Here is a 24,665-nt window from a genome sequence, read left to right on the forward strand (position 1 = left end):
ATATCTACCGACGCGTCGCGTCGCTACGTAACAAAGTTTTTAGCATTCACTTTTTTGTCTATTTCTTTTTTTCTATCCTTAGATTAACCATCAAATTTGGAAATATTAAATTCGTTTTCTATTCGTATTTGTATTTCTACCCTATTCGTTATGTTTAAATGTAGTTTTATTCTATCGTAATTACATCACCACGTTACACGAATCGTTCCAATAATCTCTTTTTATTGTTTTATTACAAATAAAATTTTATAAAAAAATTAACAAAAAAATTGCTAACTTATTGTACATTTATTTTATAATCCCTCTTTACTTCTTCTTCAAATGAATCTAATAACTTGTTTTTATCATATGTTTTATGTTTTTTTTTTTTATTTTACAGTTTCTATATTTCGAGTAAGAAATAACTCGATTTCCCTGTAAATGTAAATGTAGAAAAAGTAAAAAATGTAGGAAGTTCCTTCATCATCTTTTTATTCTTCATATTTTCATTACGTTTCTACCTCGGTCAATAGTTTTCTGAATTATTGTATTTTGAGCGCATTGGCTTGTCTACTAATACAGGCTCACTAATGCATTTTAACACCTGCGAAGAGTTATTTCGAGTATGTAGTACGTGTATGTGCTATACAAACTATTTTGTATGACATACTGCGTGATAAATTAGTAAAATTTGAAACAAACCTGAAGATGTGTATAAATATATTGCAATACGTTCGTTGTCAACACATTTCGCCTAAATCACAAAATTATCTAAACAGTCATTTATCCATTACATTTAATGAAATCATTTGATATAGCATTAATTATACGTTTAAGATAATTTCTCATACGGTATATTCGTTATTGAGCAAGAGTAGCTTTGCAATATATTTTTTGTTACATGTCCGAAAAGTGTCTCTCTTTCACAAACATGTCTTTTCATACAAACGTGAAACCAAGTCTGTGAAATGTTGCGGTGTTTATCTCAAGAGAACAAAATGGATCGTACGTAATTCGACAAAATAATATTGTGAGACAGAAAATGTTGTGCGTCTATTATTTCTCATAAAGTGACAGAAACTTTTCGGACAACCTAATACATTTCTAGATTGGTTTTAAATTTTACCACTATAATTATGACATTCGCATTTCGTTACAATGGCAATGGAATTGCAGAAAGCGTTGAACAGCGCATGTAATATATTCACAAAAATTTTCTATGGTATATGTATTTTAACACATGTAACTCGAATATCTCGATGATGCATACTTTGGTGCGTGAAAATGTAAGGCAAAGCATAAAATACAAACTAAACGAGAAAACAGTCCAGTTCGTATATATTATATATCGTATAAGCAAGCAGAAAAAGTGAATGGCAAGGATTCAGTGAAAGAGGTAGAAAGATACGGAAGGTCCAGTTAGTTCTCTCGCACAACCACGAGAGAAGTCCTCCGATAGCTTCTTTGTCCATATGAATTCCCGATTCGGCGAAGCGCCGATTCCCTCGGAAACGTTACAGCGGGAACATCCACGTCGTTCTCGTCGAATACATTAGTGATTCCTAGCAGGCGACGCGCCGTAATGAATGTTTCCGGTGACAGCCGACTGCGGAGAATGCCTTCCGCGACAAACAATGCGGTTCTCTGTTCATCGAAACCGCTTCCACCCTGTGTGCCTTTCCCCTTCTTTCTGTATGCGTCGGTAACATTTGCCGCCAAAAGGATTCGTCGCCACCCTATACGCTTGAAATTCATGTGCCGATTCTAGTCTAAAGGCTCGGTGTTTTCAACCTTTCTCCAACGTTAATTGGCCAACATTCTATGGTTCTAATAGTTACTTATCAAATTAGATACTTATCAAATGGCACTAAAAATGGAAGTAATTACATAAAAATTGTTATATAGTTTGTGATTAAAATCAAATAACGTCACTCTTATTCTAACGACATTGGGATAATAATGTTTTACACCGGAGAGATAAAATTTAAGACGCGCTGGTGTTTTCATTATCGTTTTGTTTATTACCTCCGCTGTATTATCATATTATAGTAAATTATCTACAGACAAATCTTTAAACGAAAACTATGAATTTATTTAAATTTATTCCTCCAAATAAAAGACTTCTACATTAAGTTCAATTGTATCTTACTTTAAATGTCTCGTAAACCATTTATTACATGAAATATTGTTTTATAAGCAAAACTCGTAAGTAGCAAGGACGACGTGTACGGCAGAAATATACATAGCTACCGGTATATTTATGCGTTTAATATTATAATGGCAGGCTTAAGCAAAAATCTTATTTGAAATTGAAATAGGAAATAATAATTTGAGATAACGAATCACTCCGATTGATTTATTATTTTTACTTTAAAGATTCTACTATTCTTCCCAATGCCGTGTTACGCGCTGTTCCGTAACTAGGTACGTTAATTAATGTTTCGAATTTTGAAGAATCTTTTCGGTAGATCAGAATTTCTCTTTAAAGAAGGCTCTCTCTAAAAATTTGCCACATATCGAGTATGCAATAGAAAATAAGAAGAAGAAAATGACTCTTGATAAAATTATCATTTAACTCAAATTGAAAATAACAATACTGTCGCATTGCGGAGAGACCGCAGTCAGCCTTCTCTATCAGGATTTTGAGTCAGTCTGGGACACCGTTTGCGTTGTAACGGAAACCACATCGGAATATCAGAAGGACTGAAATCGGTTATACTACGTTTCGAAGCCGAAAGACCTTCGTGGATATCGTATTCCGAGGATTTGGAGCCATTACATTGTAGGGGGTCTTAACATATCGCCGTCGAAAATTGGCCGATCTGTTAGCAATGCGGTATGCATGCATACGAGAAACGGGGCGCGAAACTGCACTTGTGGTCTTCGTTCTGCAATGCGTGTATGTTCACATTTCGAACTCTACCAGCGATTCGATGTTGGAATGTTCGACCACTTGTGGGGGCCACTCAATACTCACCAAGTCCATTTCCATTGTTACCGGCTATATCGGTAGCCAGTCCGCGAGAATTCCAAACGCTCGTACACCGAGATTCGATTCGACCGTATTTTGCAACATTCCCTCCAGTTTCTCTTGTTTGCATTGCTCACGTTATTTGTACGCCGCTTCGTAACCACAGCCATATTAGACATCTTGTAATCGTTCATCGGATCTTCTAGCGCTTCTACTTTGGACTATACGGAATATATCTTTCATGACTCAACTTTTCTTTAGTTGGGTAGAAGTTGTATCAAGTCCATTTATTGCTTGCGTTATATAAACCAATTATTACGCTGGAACACTACACGTGTAAGTAAAATCGTACAACATACTATTTAAAGTTGAATAAAATGTTTGTAACAAGAATATAATTTTTATTAAAGATAAAGCGCTATACTTTAATGACACGTGCGTCAGACTGAAATGAAACCTGATGGGTGCCACAAGGAAAGTGGGTAAACCAGAAGTTCTTATTTTTATATCCGCTATATACCTTGCAACTTGTCCGTAGACATTAGACAAATTGTTTTAACGTGGCAAAATAGCACGACGACGATGCCTCCATTTTTGTTTACAGATGTTTATTTGTTTATTAAGTTTTCAGGGTGTGTTCTTTTAAGCTTACATGGGATATATTGATCTTATATATTATTGGCTAATGGGTTAATCTGCGTTTCTATTCTCTTTTTTTAATCGCTGGTTGCCTTAATTCTTCCTTTACTCTGATGACGTATAGATCCTTCCTTATTTCTTTGTTTCTAACGATGGAACGTAAAATAATAGACTGTTAGGCCTCAAATTTGGCTATATGGTTCTTCACCGCCATTCCCCGTAATGCTATACCATCCGTTCAGATTGGCGTTATTATATTCTCATAAACGTGTAAACCAGAAATATGAAATCCTTGTTTTGACAATTTATGCATTTGAAAGATACAGGTCATCACGTAAGTATATACATATGCAAGACTTTCGATGCTATTAGAGTTGAGTTCGACAATTAGCGTATTCTTGAAATATTACTTGTTAATTGCCTAATTATATGCTATATAATGCATGGATTAAACTCAGTTGACTATGAATAGATACAATCGGTTTTTTAAAGAAATAAGTACTAGTGAGATATGCGAATAGCATATATGAGGTACATATGTACATACATCAAGAGTGGCATAATCGTTGTACATACATATTTATGTTTCGATCAATAGAAGAAATACTTTTGAAAATGAAAACAGTTCGATTGAATTAAATCTGGGTTATGTCTAGGCGCCAGATGGAACGTCCAATAGTGTCGAATAATTAGATATTTGTTATACGTATATCAGGATCAGAATTTGTTATACGTATATCTTTCGAACGCATGAATTGCTAAAACTAAAATTTTATATCCGGATTGTGATAGTCACCAAGTTTAATCTCGATAATTTATTAGTACCATTTAGAAAAATACCTAAACATAATTTTAAAACACTAATGTTACTGTGAATCCACAAAGTTGTTAATGTACTCCACTATTCTACTAATAAAGTTCAGCTACACGTCGCTTATCTTAGTTATATTATCATCCTTCTATTAGTTATCTTATCATTCTAGAAGAGGATTTTCGGTCCGCGCAAGTATTTTAATAACAGTTTATCCAATGGCCACGATCGAACGTAAATACACAACGCAATTTATAAAGACGTTGGAGCAGAAGAAAAATTGCACGGATGCACGAGGTTTTTAAACCAGCGAGGATGTACGACGGCGGAAACGGTTTTGCACATCTATCGGTTCCCGCGTGCTATATAGTACTTATATACGATGCACCAGTAACATTTCACAGTATAATAAAGAGCATAAGGTTTTTGAAATACGTACTTGCCGGCAAAGCGGCGCATCGACGATGACATCATTATGACGGCCGAGGAAACATTTACTCGCGAAAAGGTAGAAGGCGAACACGTGTACATTCGAGTCGAATCGGCGCGGAACATCTGATCGCGATAAAGGAATGCCGTGAAAATCGTCGTACACTGGCGTTATTTTGTTTGCTTCGGGTTATGTTATACTGCGTAATCTTACGGTAAGCAGGCGTGTTAACAAGCGCATGTATGCGTGTATGAGTCCAGTGATAAACTTCCAACGTGCATTTCGTTGGGCAATAACCGTCGCTTAATTCATGTATATCCCCGTGGGCAGCACCACACGCATTATACGAGAAGCTCCATGCCGGACTCTGATAGTTCTACCGTCAGGCTCGGATTTATAAGTAGCGTTACAAGGCCAACGATCACACTATCGGACTCTTCGTTCTTTCTCGCTAAACTTTCTCAAATGCATCTCCCTTCGAATTGTAGTTTTGTAGTCGATCCTTTCTACAAAGCATATTCCAATTATTCTCTAAATTGCAACGTCCGTCATGTATCACGAATAATCTCCAGACACGTGTCGACTACACGGATGGAGAACGTTCGTGTAACGCTGTTATAGTAATTCATATTTGCTTCTCATGTATCGATGTTTAATCGGATAAATCGCTATTATCAGATTTCTTAAATAGATAACATTGAAGTATGATAATAAGTGACAGGATCATATATCTTGGAAAATACTTCATCAATATTAAGATACGAATACGAGATTGATTGCCAAAAATAGCGAGAAAATCAGACATATCTTTTTACTTCAACCACTTTACTTTTATATCTCAAAAATGCATATACATTGCGGTGTTTCATTTGCATAATTATTTTCGCACGTAACGCGCATAAGAGACACGATTTAAATTTTTGAAGAGCGGTAATTATACGTAGCTGTATTCCAATGAAACGAAAAGAAACGAATAATGAAATGAGAATAATCCAAACCGAATGATGCACGTACCTATTTGAGTAAGTTTACAAATTATTCGACCGTTGGTATAAATTACTTTGTCGATCACGGAATGTATTTTCTTGTGAAGAATTGCATCGTTTGAAATCTCAAATCGTCTGTCATGAGAATAAAACGCATGTAACAAGTTTTATTCGTTTCGCAGTACTATTACGTCACATTAGCTAACAGAGTGTAGTTAACGAGCAGTACCGCAGCACATTAGGTACCGTAAATCGTGCTGGTCATTCCTCTTTAATTATCGCGTTAGCAGTGAAATCTGGCTGCTGGTCGAATCACAGGCTGATGTCCGCGGCTAGCTTGGCTCGAAAGGCCAGAAAGAGGAACGATCTTCGGGTTCTCCATTACACGATCCGCGCCTGGGGCCTCGGTTCCACCACGTATGGCTCGAGATTCATGCCAGCCCCATGCTTGGATCATGTAGCGAGGGCCTTTAGAGAGCTGTAGAGAGTCGTTGATCAGAGGCGAGGTTATCTCTTGTCTCTGCAAGAGGCGGTCGAATGAAAGGCACCGACAACGTCCAGCAGCGGACCATACATCAACTCGCGGCTTGAGTAAATAAGCGGTGCTCTGCTCGATCTTCTCTCTCCCTATATACTTACTATCTTCCCGACTCGCTTCTAAGTGTTATACCACCGATCCAGCAAGTTTTATCTCTCTACTATTTCAAAAATAACTGCGGCAAAGACATTTTTTCAAGTTTACAGATAAATGTGGCATACGTATGTACCTCTTGATCCGTCGATGATCTATTTCTGTTTATTCTTTTATCTATACCACATCAACAATGTTATATTGTTTATAGTCTACTCGTTGCTCGTGCTCGTATTATCATTTATCGGTCACGTTAGTTTTCAAAGTTATGACACAGCCGAGATAAAATTGCAATGTTGTTGCAACTTTTACGATGTTATAATTCAATATCACGCCAATGGCTCGATCTTAGTTTAAATCGTTGACATTTGTGTAACTTAAAAATTATATTTTTTTGCACGTTCCGAGCATATGCTTAGGTACGTAATTTATTATATATCAGATTGATCGATAAACTATGTCATATTATTTTAACACTATTTTCAAAACGTCTGTACTTCCAACCAAGGTATTAGGTATATTTTAGTTCGTACTTTTAACTAAAACAAATAAATAACTGCTCGAATATCTCTCAACAAGTTATTGGTACGAGAGTTGTATATTCATAGTTGGTTAAAAGAGGAAAACGAAAGTTGCTAGTACCAGCAAGGTGCTAAAACGAGAGTGGATAGTTAACGGCTGCGTGCCCGATAAATTGCTCATTTGTAACAACTATTTTCTTATTCGCAAGAAGGAATTCATTGCACGAATCATTCTTTACTTTATTAATATACATATGTATATTAGATTATATAGTTACGGCAATTACAGACATGAAGTCGTATATCTAATAAACGATATCGCAATGTTATATCTTTCTTATTTATATGTTGGTGATACACTTTTCTTTGTATTCTGAATTAATTTCGATAAATCATCGATCCCATGACTTTTGAAAGACACTTCCGAACATACGCGAATGCTTATCTACAGCGAGAAAAACTGAATTACTAAGTTTGTTCAATTTTCTTTGTGTAATGCATTGAATATAAGTTTTCCAACTTGTCCAAAACCTAGTATAGTCAGCTATAATTTCAGATATAATTCTTCTCACGCGTTTGGAGATCGTTCGTACTACTAGTTTTACAGTTTTCACCATTAAAATGATATTTTGTGGAAAACCAAATCTGTTGGAGCACTACGGCGAAGAACGGTTTCCCTCTTTACGTAGGAACATTTCGCACGTGTTTAACGTATTCAAACGTGTAAAAGGGGATTTGACGCGTAACGGTGCTTTCCTGCTTCAAATTTACAGAAAATCGCAGCATAATTTTGTAAACAGCATGATCGGCACTCAATGTCGACGTCGTCGAGCTATCGAGCGTGTAACGCGTCCGTTCGACAGTAAACAGAATGAAGCAGAAACGTGGCTGTTTCGTCGTTGGTGCTAGCGCGAAAACAGGCAGGACAGCTTACCTACCACCAACGTTTTCCTGTCACGGGTGTAAACGCATTTGTACACGAATATATTTTAAACATATATTCTGTGCTGCAGCATACGATAAACGTCTCTAAAATAAAATAGCTATCCGGCCAACAGATAAACCGGTAATATGTTTCAGGAGTAAATGGCCGGATCCTGATAAACACAAGTTATGCGCTTACGCGCAATGTCTTTTCGGTTGTCCAATAAATTAAAGCCCTTCCCTGCCCTGTCCCGCTTCTCTTCCTTCGCTTCGAACGAAAACCCAGAGGCCGTGAAGAAAGTGTTAGTATGATTATAATTTATTCTTGATTAGCATTAATCCTCAGGCCTTCTGTCTCCCTTTTTCTCTCTTTCGACATTAACTTCCCCATAGCTTTTACTGGGCCGTTGGTCCGACCGTAACTTACACTTATGATTATTAATGTCGACATTTATCAGAGATTGGCACGAGAATCTGAAACGTAAAATAGAATGGTATATACATAAATACAATTCAGACCAGTGCCATACGTGAAAGTACCTCGAACTAAAGCCACATTCCCGTCTTTCTCTGCAATATTGCTAGAATACTCGCAACAACTGCTTAACATGTACGTATTTATAATCGGTAAGTGCTTGTCTACTATATTTTCATTTATTCTTTTTCTTCTTTCGGTCGTACATTATCTTTATTCGTTGTCAAAAACCATTACATTAAATTTTTAAACTTTAAATTTTACTGTGCGGTACAAATACATATAATCATTTCGTCAAACGATAATTGAATTTGTATTATTTGATTACACAAACATCAGGAAGAATTATACAATTTGAAAGGATTGTACGCGATCGAACGCGAAAGCATTTAAATTTATACTATCGAATGGAAATTCGAAATCAGATAATACTATGAAATGAATATTGTGGAAAACTATTCGCACGAATCGCATTCGGCTCATATTTGTCATTGGTTTGTTCCAAGTTACTACGATATACCGTTTTGTTATCTATTCATTTAACGAAACATCCTATTATGGAAGATATCATAACATTGCAACTAATTACAATTATAAGAAGTGACCGATCCATATCGACGTCTTGTATTTGGTCGAATGATATTATCAGCCGGGAAGCCAATCTTAACTGCGGTAAGAAAAAGCATTAATAACTGCGCGCGTCAAAATGTCACCAGGTTTGATTAATGGATTTACTGTTACATTGACTGGTGATGAATGAAGAATATATTGTTTCTGGATATGTATGATTAAATAATAAGCCTATTTACCTTGTATTTAATATTTGCAGAAGACCGGGATTTTTCAGTTAAAGATTCTAATTTACATCTCTTAACGATATCGTATGACACAGGCATTTAAATTTATGTTTTTAAAATTACTAAATCATAAAATAATTACAAAATAATAAATAATACTGTGATTGCAAACACGGTATTCCATATTATTTCATATTATTATATGTAATATATTATATATATTAATTGCTTCGCAGAGAGAAAATTTCATTTGGTATTAATAAAGAATGACCTAGACTTTTAAATTACGACTTAAAATTCCATCAGTTAAACTAATAAAACAGTTAGATGGTACTGGCTGAAAGTAGGTATTTAAGTTTAACATTCAAATACCGTTGCTACTTTAAAAAACATTAGATTTGTAGCGTGAATCTGTACGATTGATATTGATATCCAAGAATAAGAATTTATTGCTTTTTAGCAAGTTAAAGTTCGTCAGCTCTATGGCGCTAATCGAAATACAAACGTATATTTTCGCGCACATACAAGGATTCTTGGTACACAGACACGCGTATTCCACGTGTATCCGCTCCCAAGACGAAACGACATTAGCCGCTCTTATCCATTCAAACAAAATGTCAAAGTGCCAGATGATAATGCGGAGAAGATAAATCAAGCATGCTGAAAAGATGACGGTGATAAATGTAAAGCCGTCTGCCAGGCGGCCCCGGAGATAGTTACTGAGATACACGACGAGTCGTGACTGATGGCGATGTCGTGAGATGTGGTATCATAATAATTCATAAAGGCCGAGGCCAGAGGCTTAATCGCTGATTAATGAAAGGACAGACTTGTCCCGATCTCGTTCTTCCTTTTTCTCGTTCTACTTCTCTTCCTTCTTTTTTCTCTCGCTACACCATAGTTGCTGCTGTGGTTGCTATTGCTCTTACTTGCTTTCTTCTTCTTCTTCCTCTTCCTCCTTTTCGTCCTCCACCTTCGATGCTTCTGCTTCTTCTTCTTTGTCGACAGTGCTGCCGCCTGACGTATGTACATGTACCAACCGAGCGAGACGAGTAATCCGACATGTGTTCGTTTGGGCGATAGAACCAATTAATGTTGCGGCGGCGACGCAACCGTCGAGTCCATATTTCACCGAGCCAACCTCCTTCCACAGAATTCCTCGACACAACTTCGAATCTAGAAGAGGTTACCCAAAGTCATCCGTAAAGCCTCCACTACCAACCGCGTATACATATTAACCGCTCCAGTAACTAGTTGATGATCACGCAAACGTGTTTGTTTCGCCACATTTTTTATTTTTGGTGTTATAGCTTGTGATCGATCGTTTTTGTTTTAACAATGTAAGGTAAAAACTTGTACGTGTATTTACGAGCTCTATCTTCAAATGTTACAAGTTTAATTACTATCGTAATTTCATCAGTTACGTTGCTTGTATATGTTTGTTATGCTTGTACGTGAAATATACGTACAATGTATACGCAGTACTGGGTAAATATATTTAAATAAATTATTTCTCTCGATACATTTATTTAAATAATTAAATATTAAAGCATTTACTAATTCTTGAAAAAGCGAATAGTCCAAGGAAACATGTTTTAACAGCTTCCAAGAAATTTCTCAAATTTATCATTCTGTTTCATATTAACATATTTATAAAATTGTTTTTGAACGCGCTTAAAATAAAATACCGATCGAAAAAATCGCGTTGAACCTCCAAAGAAAAACATCAACTATGTGTCTGTTTTTTATAGGTATGTATGTATGTATGTAGTTTGTAATAGTGAAAGAGTATTATGTACTAATTGTAAGTATAGGGTTGCCAAGAATAGGGTTGAAAACGTAAAACAAAATTATGCCTATACATATCGTAGATATATGCACGAAAGCTACAAATAGTGTTTGATTTCTGACTGTTCGTGATTGTTGTTGTTTAAAAGAATTACAGTAAAGAAAGATAACAGCTTTACCGACTATACAATGGCCACGTATTTACCGCCATCTGAAGCGATTCTCAACTAACTTGCAACTTGGAATTTCATTCTATTTAATTTAACCTAGATTTAACATTATGTATTTATGATTCCGTTTATTTTGCCTACTCGCGATTTTTTGATTTCATGCGTGTTAAACACTGTTAAATTATACTCAATAATATTTTGACACTTTCACAATGGATTATTCGTTATTGAAGTACTATATATACGTAATCATGAAAAATCAGTTGTTGTATACCTAGCTATTAAAAACTGAAGTAATCAATATATTTTATTTAAAATACGATATTGCATTCTATTCTGAACTACTTTGAAATTTCAGATGGAACCAGCTGCAATGCTGAGAAGACATCGCGAAGAAAGTCCTTTTTGGGTACGGCTTCTATCCAAAATCCTGGGACAATGTTGTATACAATTACGTGTAATATGAAATCATAAAAACATAATGGTTTTAAGCGATTTTAATGGTTTAAGTTATAGAGAGATTTTTTACTTCGGGTGAATTATGTTACAATTTTTTAAGAAATACAAATACATATGTACAACTATGAAGTTTTGTACGCGCAATATTTCAACAAGGGTATTAACGGAAGAAATGTAGGTAAGAAAGTAGTAGTATCTAGGTTTCTAATATTAATCATCGTAACTTATGATTTGTAGGTCCCTCGATATTTAATATTAATGTTCATTTATGCATTGAAATCATATTTACTATCTGTCATTTTTTAACAATGGCTTTAAGTTTGCTTCAAACATTATAATTATATTAACAATTTAATATCATGTATCAGCTTTATAAGACTTCCAATAAAATATTTAATATCTAATATTTGACAATATCACAATCGATCGATGCGTTCTTTATTTATCTTAATATGAACGAAATTCGTATCGATTAAATTTTATATTGAAATACAATTGTAATAAAAATGTATAAATATTTGATAGAATAATAATAATGAGAAACATGTATTTAACGTATTAATACAGCGGTACGTCGTTACTTCGATTCTTGAGCGGTATAAACAAGTTAGTAAATACAGTATTTATGCGATGCTGTAACCGAGAAGGGAAACTATCCTCTCCATAAACTTTACAACGTGTATGTCATAACTTTTTTTTTTAAATAAGCGAAACAAATATGTCGGGTGCCATTTTATGTAATAACGAGATTTCTTAATTAACTGAATAATGCGTTGATTGGAATTAATTGATCGACGCTCTCATAGAAGTAACAGTACTTGAATACAGTTTCAAAGGAACGCCGCTACTCGTTGTAGATACAAGTAATTATACATACCAACCTCATTACGCTATACACTGTTTCTTACTTATTAATGCCTAAAAGATCGCTTAGCATTCCTGGAATAGAAATTCAAGAATTTCACTCGTATATTATTCATATCATGTCAGTGTAAATTGATTTAATTAAATATCTTTATTCGTTACGCCTAGTTGGTGATTTAGTGCTAGAATACAATTTTTGTTTTTCTTATTACATATTAACCTTCCAACGAGGAAACGCCATGTAAGAACACGAAAACAAGATTAATATACCGTTTACTTTTACCGGATGTTTCATTTCCGACTTTGTTAAACTACGTTACGCGTTCTAAGTAACTATAACAAAATACCGACACTAAAGCGAACAGTAAAGCAAAGAACTAAATTTCTACGTTCGTGTTTATTGCAAATTGAATCATAATTGAGAAAATTATACGTTAAGAAGCAAGTACATGGCACTATAATAACGAGTCTTCCTTATTTTGCTAATTCATCCAGATTGCTTGGTGCTAAAGTCATTTCCGAGTGAAAACGAATAGAAGTAACGAACCGTCTGCTAGTCAAATTTCGTCACGGTACACGTGTACCCTTTTTCGTAGATGCAACAATGCTTATCGCGTTCAAAATCTCCGCCTCGTAACTTTGCTCTTTTGCCACGGATATAGGAACAGCGGTGGAGATTCGCCTACATTCTTCGGGTTTGTTCCGTAGGCCACGATTTATTGCTAGCTACTCGTGTATTTACGTGTTCGTGCGACCGAAACAATCTTGGTATTCCGTGTTCTGACTGATGAGAATGTAACAGGAATTTCTGTGCAACATCCATGCGTTCATCTAAGATGTTCGGTCTTAATCTGGTTCCTAACAATTTTAGAACCAGACGTTTGTTTTATGTAATAATGAGATCTCATAATTAACCGAGCATGTACTCCGCTGATTGGAATTAATTGATGGATTCAGCGTGCGAGACGGTGTTATTGCACCTAGCAAATGTCGAATAAAAAGGTGAGAGACCGTCGTTAAAGTAGCAAAAAAATTATCGGAGTGTAAAAGTTCTCCGTTTAACGGACATCTTCAAGATATAAAATTCATCACGCGAAATTTCGATTCGATGAAGTTATACCGTAAACGATAGGGTGGAACACTTTTAAACATTTCCAATTGGATGGACCAGTTTCATCGTTATAGAAATATTATACAGTTGATTCGATGTATCATGTAACGAAAAAAGTTATTTGTATGAATATCACGGACCATAGAAATTCGTGGATCTATTGAAAACATCCGAAACAATTTAAAGTTTGGTAGTATCAGCGCATACCTACGATATGGATAGGAGGATTATAAGACTGGAGAAGAGGAAATTAAGGATGGTGGCGATGGCTAGGTGGTGAAAGAGAAAGAAAGAGAGGGTGAAGGTGCGAGTGAGCGTGACGCGAGTAGTGAAGCGGGGGCCAGAGGGGAGGGGAGGCGAATAAAACGCAGGGCTGCGTGCCTGCCGGTAATCACGCGTCGGGATAAAGTTATTCCGGGGCATAAATAACCGACATGTCTGGAATAAGGCATTAATTTATGTTATTTATCGCCCATTACGCAGCAAAGAAACATTCGCATGGGAAATAATGTATCATTCTCAACACGCGTCTGCGGCGAACTCGGGGAATTGAGAATGATTCAGAATGCCAACGAACGGACGAACAGCCGTACGTATGTACATCATGCTCTCTAAGAACCGACAGAGGTAATGTTCGACGTATACGTGGCTGCATGCATCGTGGATGCGGTTGCGTAACGTTGAAGTGCGTTTCGATTCAACAGACTCCGGAACGCTCTTAAAAATCTCTTATCTGTACACATCGGAGAGTGATGTTGTACAGGTTTAAACGTTCTTTCCACTTTTTGCCCTCTTTTTACACAACGCCCATGAACATTAATAGCGATCTTAATTATGCCGCGATAAAGGCCTATTAGGCCTTTATTAAATGAAGCCAGTCAGTTTGTAATTGCGATTTGTGAAATTCCGGTTTAATTCCCACCTGCTACTTCTCTACCTCTTTCTTCGATCGCATAATTAAGATAACGTAGTAACAATGTGTATAATCACTATGACATTTTTCACTTGGAACAGTACCTAACTATTTCCGGCTCTTAGTCGTTAAGTTTGCAAAAAAACGTTAATGTCATATGAGATTGATTTTAATGTAATGTGTATGTTAATATATGTGCTATTACCTGTACGTCCTTTTATTAATGATCTTACGATTTTTGACTTTGTGATCCAAAGTTAACTACTTGCAGTTTTTGTAATTCAGATAAGGGAGTAAATGATATTAACGAAGTAATTTAAAATGATAATGCGTCTTGGTATTAGAAACTGAATATGTAGTAAATTTATACAAAGATATTTATAAATTATAAACTTAATTTTCTACAGATCGGAATATGTATTATTTAGAAAGAGTATTATGTATAGCCAGGTTTAGGAAGCATCGTATTGAGAAAGTGATTTGCGCTGTGTTATGTTTGAAAAATATACCGGAAATGAAAGCAGAGAAAACGACAGAACATAAATATTAACTAGCAAATATACAATAAAATCCAATAACATCCAGTCGACAAAGACAAAATGTCATGGCATTAAATGTCTCGCAAATTCGGAGGATTCGTGACAGGTGGAATGCGTTGCAACAAGTACCACGGTTAAATCGCACGATATACCATTTACGCTAATGGTAGATACATCGAGTAGGCGCATTGTACTTTTCGTTTGACTTACGAGCAAGATCGAACGTTCCGAGATCTATCGGGAACATGTTCAACGTAACTACGGTCTTACGTGACTGATTTATTTGCATCTTACATGCTGTGACTCTATGACATCGCATGCTAAATTGAATTTCATAATCCTTCCACGATTTACACGGAACTGTGTTGTGTTTAAAAATGCCCGGTCATAATTCATAATAAGCAAAATATTACCACAGCTCGGAAAGAAAAAGGTAGAAACGTTTTCTGACAGCGTACATTTTTTCTCTGTTCACGATCGAATTTCTGGTCTGTACATACCCTTGTGTACCTTGCAATTATTCAAAAAACTTATAAGTACCGGTCACGTAAGCTATAACTTAAGTCTATAGTTCACTTTGTAGTTCGATGTCAAAAAATGGTATCAAGGACAGGGACAAAATGACTTCTAATGCACGCGATACGTCTTCTATATAGAACACAATGGTAATATCAATGTAAATAAGAACACATTTTAAAATAGTTTTTGCAGATTATGCATCGTTAAAAACTTATATTTCTATATTCGTTTGATGAAGAGATTATATTGCGGCAAATAAAAAACTTACTAAAGCACTAGAATATTTTCATAAATAGCTTTACTGCTCTTTATTATTTATACAGATATTTATACAGTAATAAACATATCACATATACAATTACATATATATATATATATATACAATATATATCATATATTTAAAAATATATATATATATGTATTGTATGTATGATATGTTTGTTATCGTATAAATATATAAAAAATATAATAAAATTGTCGCATATGTAACATTTTATTACTTAACACTTTATAACTCTACTTAGTTTTAGTTTTTTCTCTGTTTAGTTTTTATTTCACCTATTATGATTCCGTTGATTAAAAGTTCTAAAACTGACTTCGTTTGTGTGTAAAGCAAACACAAGACTTGTTAACATAAATTCGAAACACCCGAATAAGTATTAGAAAAAATAAGCACAGTAAAATTACGAAATGCAAATACATAATTTTATAGTTAGCATAAATTCTCTAATCAATCTCGATAAAATGTATTTTGACAATGTTATATTTAATCCATTTAAAATTTAATGTTAAATAATAACATAAATGGTTAATCAAATGATATCATAAAATGCATTGGTTATGCAAAACGTAAAACTGCAAGACCCGAGCATAAGCGAACGAACCACGTGAAAGCTTCTTGTTCTTTACGTGTAATTCTTTGTGGTCACGCTCAATGTGGAGGTGTCTTTCCAACCTCAATTTATAGTTTTATACCTGCGGTAGAGAGAAGAGGAGATACCTAATAGACGAGATTTACTACGGCACGCCCGTCTCAATTGCGGAACAAATTTATCTTCTTTGTGGTCAGCAGCCTTCCCACCGCTTCCTAGCCTCAATCTTGGTTCCGCTCCTCGTGAAATATTGGCTTACCCCCGAACTCGAAAGTTACTTGACAAACGAATCGATGTACGGTTGAAGGGAGAGAAAAAGAGGAACGATTCCTGTGGGATTCGAGACCCTGTAAACTTTCCCGCTTCAGAATGTTCCGGAAAAAGCTCTCACTTTCTACTTTCTTTTCTTTGACCGAACTAAATCTTTGTATGTAAACTATGCTACCCCTTCACTACTGTCGTTGTCCAATTATTTTGACAATCCAATGTCTTGAGAACTCATGCAATGTTACAAAACGTTACTAGGATCGTTTCGAATGTTAACAGATAGATAAACTATAGTTGGGTACTGTGTTTTAGAAAGCGTAACATTTACTTACGTGACTCACGTTGTACTATGATTTAGGAAAGTTTGATTTATAATATGATTGATTATAATTATACCGAAAACATTGGATCTCATTAATAGTTAAAGAAACGAGTTTTCGATAGCATGAAAAGCAAGTAGAAATGTACGCTATCTCCTTTAACAAGAACAAAAACGTCAGGTATTAACGTACAGTAGCAAAGGGGCATAATTCAAAGCACGATTTCTCGTCTTATTGTGCGTAAAACTGAACGCATAAACCGGAACAGGTCAAAGCCAACTTTACGAAGGAAAGTCAAATACTTAGAAGTGTTTAGACAAGCTGTCACGGCTGTAACAATAGGGTTTACATCGAGTTGTAAATATACCAGGGCTTTCTTTCCTTTTAGTCTAGTGCACGTTAACGCAATGCAACATCTCTAATCGATCGCTACCCTACACTGTTTAAAAGGTCAAAGTCAATTAACGTTGATACACGAATTGCAACACGAATCACTGCTACTCGGTTGTTTTCCATTAAATTTATCCGTGAATTATCTCTAATGCATATCAACATTTGCGAATTTGATTTTATCATTCGATAGGAAAATTTGACTTTCAACAGCGATAGATCTCAATTTTATTGATCTATCGCGTCGTAATTTTATCAAAACGTATTCAGGTCAGTTTTTAATTATCGTCGTCGTTGTTGATAGATATCGTCGTTCCGATCCGAGATCATTGGTTTCCAGGGTTACTAGGTATATTGCAAATCTATCATATACTATCGTTATACATTTATTAAAATATTGGAATAATAACGTCAGAATAAAACTTGCAATAATTCTACGTTAGGGTAGCAGCGATTGCAATTTATAAAATCACGGTAATCTTGACATACATATATTATAAAATTATTATTAATAATTCTGTTGCTTGTTATTTAATCTTTAATAACTCAAGGCTACGTTTAATTTTTTTACGTCGACAGCTGCAGATGGTGTAAAAACTGAATCGACTGCTTAAAGTGAGGTGATCTGAAATAATCTGTAGAAAGTTACGTTAAGAAGAAATATATTATGCACATTATATATATATATATATAACACTTAAAGAGAGAAAATCACAACTATATGTAGTCTCTTTCTATTTCTTGTTTTAATAATAATTTCACTAGAAAATACATGAACATTTACCTACACGTATTTATTAAGCATGTCAATATGTTGGTTAATTCAATTTATACAAATATTATTCTAACATTATTTGGCAGCTGTGGAAAATTGTTGATGATCTTAGAAGCGTGCTTCTTACTTTTAAAAGCATATAGTTATTACAATATATTGTCTATAAAATCGAATCTAAATTTGTCGTTATTAGGTTGTAACGTGGATTCGTGTTAAAAATTGGTTATTTAAGCTGTAAGATCAAATGAAATGGGAAACCAAGAGATAAAGGACGAATTCAGTTTCTATTCAGTGTCTATTGTAGCTGTGCGGCCCCTCGTGCGACAAGTTAACTGCATGGTAGATTATTGTGGAAATGCATTCGCGTGCGACAAAGCGTCGCGGCGTATACGACAGCATCCATATACTGTATAGTTGACCGATAGGCGAGATCTTTGGCCAAGTAAACACGGTTAATGGAGTCGTTGTTCGGTCGCTAAGCCAACGCGTGCATGTATCTGTATACGAATGGTTGTGAGTAACTAGAGTCTAGTCGCTAGAGGTATGTGCACGTTAATACGTTTGATACCTTGACTGCGTAATCTTTCGCAGGGGCAGGAGGTAATTAGCAGTAACGGACAGTTACGTCCGATATACGAACAATGGAACATTGCCGATGCGATGGGAATAGGAAGAGGGTGATGGCTGAGCGAGTATGATAAATGAACGGCGCCTGACAAGCGGCCATCGTTGCTCAATGATGGATGGTCGACGGTCCGCTCCCTAATTATTTCATACTTTGCAATCAGAACGATAATCCATCCGCAGTACCTGCAGCCTGTCACGGATAAATCATCAGTTATCATTTCTGAGTCACAACACGTGTGTGCGAGCAGCGTCGCAAACAATCGGCGAAAGCTCGTAGTGCCGCATTAGCGTCAAGGCAAGTCGTTAATTCTACGCCATCGAGTCGCCAGGATATCGCTCAAATCCGCCAAATGAGCCACTATATATGAATTTCCAATTGATTTCAGGACACACGGAATGTCCCGATTCACATAATTGCATATACAACTTTCTATATATCGCTTATTCTAACACATTGTGAAATCACATTTATCTGTACGATTATTTCACTTACAGGTACAGTCAAGTCTATTTCGATTTTTCCTTTACGATTTAATTTCCTTCTTTCTTCATTTAACTGTCGAACAAATAACGTACAAAGATACTACACATAGCGTTAGAATTTACATTTTAAAAATATTCAAACGCGAAGATGGCTCCAATAATGAAAATATTTTACTATGCTACATGTAAGTAATATATGTGCATATTCATTTAGCCTATAGGTTGTCTGTAATTGTCACTACGTGACTATAAAAATGTAAGAACTCACATGGAATTTAAAAAATATCAGATAGCAAACGTGTGCGTGTTTACGAAGTAATGTTAAAATTTTTTTACCGGAACTGCAGCAGAGGTCAATAGTGCGAGGACAGAAATATCGATGGCATTTCGTTCGTAAGAATGAAAACGCATAATTTATGGCAGTGTTATTTTACGAGTCTTGCCGGTCTACGATTTTCTATTTGCATTTGCCGTCGGCACACAACGCTGCTTCTTTATGACCCTTTCTTCTTAGCCTCGCTTACCTCCACTAAGAATTACGGTCATTACGAATAGATGGGTTTTATGGCGTGTTTTGATTATTATTAGTTTACTCAGGACGGCTTCCCAACAATAAGACGATTGCATATTTTCGTAAACGAAGCCCTATAAATTATAATAAATTTCAAGGTTATTACTTTGTCAAGAAAAATTTATCGCTAATTTTCTTAAAATATTCTTATTATATTACAGAAATAACGTTTCTTATAATCTTTTGTATTTTACATTAGGACAATATATAATCTGAAAGTTCAATAAAATGTCTGATGTTCTATTTGTATTAGACATAGCAAGTAGCTATATAAATAATTACTGTTATTTATGGTCCTTTCTCTGACAGATAATTTACAGGAGCGCGTATATTATAATTTCTCGGTATATATGACAGAAAATTCAGTTGCGAACACAATGTGATAGAAAAATCAGATGTACTACAATTAATTTGAAGCTTGTCGATTGTGTGCACCACAATTTAGTTTTTTATCATAATTACGTCTTGCCATAAACAGCTTACGATTTTTTTTATATGAACTAACGAGACGTATTCACCAATACACTAGGGAATACGCAATTCCATGCAATATTCATCGAAGAAAGACTGTTTTGACAATTTTTAATATTGTACTTTATTACCGACTAAGCAAAAGATCTATAACAAATCGATATTATAGTCTAGATCAAAATTAAAAATGTAATACTGAAAAAGCCTTAAATATCTTAGTAGATATCGTTAAAGAAAATAGTAGGAAAGGCACAGTATAATATATCTCTGTTGAGTGGACATCAATTTCACTCGTAAAAACTTAAAATTTAAATAAAATAAATTTTTGACGTGAAATTTAATAATACGTAACTCGTTTTTTTTTTTTTTTTTTTTTTTGAGGATGATGACATATTAATTTGACCAAAATTTATCCAACCAATTGGTATTTGGGACAATTAAGACATGCTACAAAGATAATTGGAATTAATCGTTTTGATCAAGATTTGACCTATACCCTATTGCTTGCCCATCAGAAATATAGCAACTAACATTTTTGGTATTTTAATACCAGTATTATGTTATTTTGATATGGCTATGTGGCCTTCACACTGATCGGATTGAAAACAATAGGATGCAGTTTACATTAGTTCCATGAAGAACCCTTCTCTCGTAAAGCGATGCCGATGCCAGGAGCGATTCAACGTCGAGCTAATAATTTGAAGAACACCCCTCAAATGTGCCGCCAAGCAAACAATTGAGCCCACCGTGTCTAATTGCTGCTGATGATTTCCAAACTGCCCGTCATCTTGCAGCTAATAAATGGATACAGCCGATCCCTTAACTACTATAAGATCCAGCTACTATTATTTTCGACGAAGACCGAAGCGAAGGTTGTAAAGGATCGTCTAATTTACTTTCTGGCGGCGCGGCGGCGCGGCGCGACGCGGCGCCAGAGAAACACGCTAGTCGATATTTTCGTCAAATTCGCCGCTTATAAGTAGATTACCAATGGACGATTTCCTTTCTCTTTTTTTTTTTTTTTTTTTTTATCAACTGTAGATTCTTAGACTTACCGTTGCTTAGATAGAAATCATTAAAGTTATACCTATAAAGTAGCAAACGTGTTTTCTAACTCTATCATTAGCCATCAAAAATAATTGACTTTCAGACGGGATATAAATTTTAATAACGATTTTTGGCAGGAATAAATCTGCCTTATAAACAATTTTCTCGTCATATAAAACATAAAATAATACGTAAGCACATTTTCACTACAGTTAATGATATACAATCCGCTACAAATCGAAGTGTAACTTACTACATATCTGTATAACAATACGAATTAATGTAATACTTTTCATCGATATCATACTATACGTATATCAATACATGCTTATAAAATTAAAGGAAAAGCAATACATAAGTAGTATCTATATGATAAACTGGACTAACTATGTATTGGTAAAGATTTAGAGAAAAGAAAGGATGTAACGACAAGAGGAAGAAAACAATAGAAAGACAACGTATTTTATGCTAGGGTGGCCCTGATCGACATTAATACGGCAGCAGTTGAAGAAAAGGGTGCGTTAGTTGCGGTTTACGAGCCGAGCGAGCTTTCCGACAAGGCGCCACGGCTTTACGTCGTCGTGTGTCACGCATCGTTAGTGCCGCAACGCCGTTATGAGACGTTTACGATAAGATATGTCACACCTTTCGCCCTTGACATCCTGCAGATTTACCACCGGTGTCGAGAATATGGTCGAAATGGGGTAGAGGGGACCACCTAGCCAGTAATGGCGATATTCGATAGTCGCCCCCGACTGTTACATGTTTTCAAATCGCGCGGCTCAAAAATTTAACACACCCTAATTATCCTGTCTTATCCCATTCTATATTCGTTTGATTTTGAATTTTAGGACTAACATGAATAACATTTGCTTGTAATAACTTATTTATGGTTGTATGATTTTTTTCATTAAGCGATAGATATATCTATTTATTATCATTCTTCATGTGTTAAACAAATTCCTCTATATTCTTTATTAGAATCATAGTAATAAATATTGAATTATGGATATAATTTCACCGTTTTGAAACAAATATTTGCACCGTATACAAATTTCGCATACAAGCGGATTGATAATTTATAATTTCAATGACGAGGTGGCTAGGTATATACAATGCATTATATAAATAACAGAATTGAAATGTATATATAAATTAGTTTTTAAAAATGTTAACACAATATTGGCAAAATTACTGCCACTTATGCTTAAGACAGTGGTATCGCGGTACGTTACTTAAGTTATGCAAGTACATTGAGAATTTGTTTAACTAACCATACTTACCGATAGGTATGTATTTTGTTGGTAAATCGAGTTATCCGAATACTTCAAATTCGGTAGCATTACGTTTTATATCAAGGATATAAAAGCATAATTTAAAGTATACAAAATGTTCACCTGATGAAGCGTTTAACATTTTTATTAGGAAAGTAGAAATCGATAGAGATTAAACGAGGTAGTAAAGCTACGTATCGCGAAAATGTGATAAGCACGTCTGGCCAGTTGTTTACGAGAATGCGGGAACCGTGTAACGGTGCAACCCCGTAAGGCAACGGCGGGTAGTTCGGGCAGAAACACCCCTGAAACACCCCCCCTGATGGCTATAAAACTCCCGGAAACCATGCGCAGTTCGTCCGCCTATTCGCTGGTTCGCCGGTTCGCCAGTTCGCCCGTTTGCCTGTCCGCCCGCTGTCACATACGCTCTTTCCCGCTTACCGAGAGTTACGAGGCTGTAATTTCAGCGAGGGCGTCTCTTTTGCCCTTCCTGCTTTATCTTCGCGTCTCCGAGCAGCCCGTCCAAACCCCACCAACCACTCTAGCTCGCCTATATACAGGTTCGCTTGTCTCCTGTCCCACAGTAGAAACGCTGTCGGCGACAAAGTTGAAGTTACGATGCTGGTAAACTCACAAAAGCTTTTTACAAAACTGTTAGTCGGTTCCGGGGACCCGCTACGCTGACAATAATTTGCAGTCTCGAACGTCGGTAGTCGAACGCATCCTATCTTCTAGTACTCTCATAAGAACACTACTTCGTGATCTCTTCGTCGTTTTCGAGAGACGCTTCGAGACAGCAGCACTTCTACTTTTACTTTGAATATGTTACCACAGATAATATTGTATATCTTACTTTGTATTTCGCATTTTCGATTTCATAGAATCTTACGACAAAATGGAAATCAATGAATGCGATTTATCGTAACTGCACATAGTATAAGGGTAACGTTTATTTGAATTAGCTTGATATCTTTTTCAAAGTTCCTCGACGCGTTACTGTAGTTCTGTTAAAGTCATCAATGTCACGTTATTTTTCATTATGTATCTATTTATACCGAAGATTTAAAATAAAAGCTGTTCAAAAAGGTCTCTTTTTCTCTCTTTTTTTTTTTATATTTCCCACATATGTAAGGAACGTCTTACTATTTCGCATTGATTGAAGAAATGAAATAGGAAGAAAAGTCTTGTAAACGTAGTGTCAAAAAGTAAACATGAAAATTATATTAACCTTTATGATGTAAAAGGATCATAAAATTAATCAAGTTCATAGGTTTAATCAAGTAAATAATTTAGTGAATAAAACCTGGAAACATCAAGTATTTGATATTTCGGGAGGCATAAAATAAGCAGGTATCGTCGGTTATAAATATAAAGATACCTGCTGATATCTAATATAAATAGAATGCTTTTCACTAGTACACCACTATTACCTACTATATTTTAGATATTTCATTACCAATCTGTTATTTTATATACATCACATGTGCTGTATAACGCAAAATATTACTAAATTTTGTTAAGAAATTGAAAAAATTAAAGATTTCATTATGATATGAATCATCATAGTATTTAGGTATTATAATAATATTCAATAAAATAATCTTCACTGAACGTAATAGTACTTACGTTCCAAAGTTACAATAACTATTTAAAATACTTACCATTTTTCTGTATACAAATAAATTTATCGAATAAACATAACAAAATTTGTTACAATCAACATGTAATTTGTTACAATAATGCTTTCAATATCGACTGAAAAGGATTTAGATACGTCACTTCGTTATGCTCCTAAATCTCAAAAGTACTTATTATGTAACTGTGAAAAAAAAAAAACTCTGAGCATGGTCAAACAATACCTATCGCGAAAATATAGATGTAAACGAAAGAACAAGGCCATGCCACTTTTGTAGTTGTAAAAAAATGAAATTGTTATAATCTTCTTTTTGTTTTGATAAAAATGGTTAGAATGGTTTACTAACACATCGTTTGCATTAAAAAAGGTTTAAATATGTACTCAATCAGACTATATTAAATTGAA

Source organism: Bombus fervidus, chromosome 3, assembly GCF_041682495.2.
Source record: "Bombus fervidus isolate BK054 chromosome 3, iyBomFerv1, whole genome shotgun sequence".
Classification (NCBI taxonomy): Eukaryota; Metazoa; Arthropoda; class Insecta; order Hymenoptera; family Apidae; genus Bombus; species Bombus fervidus.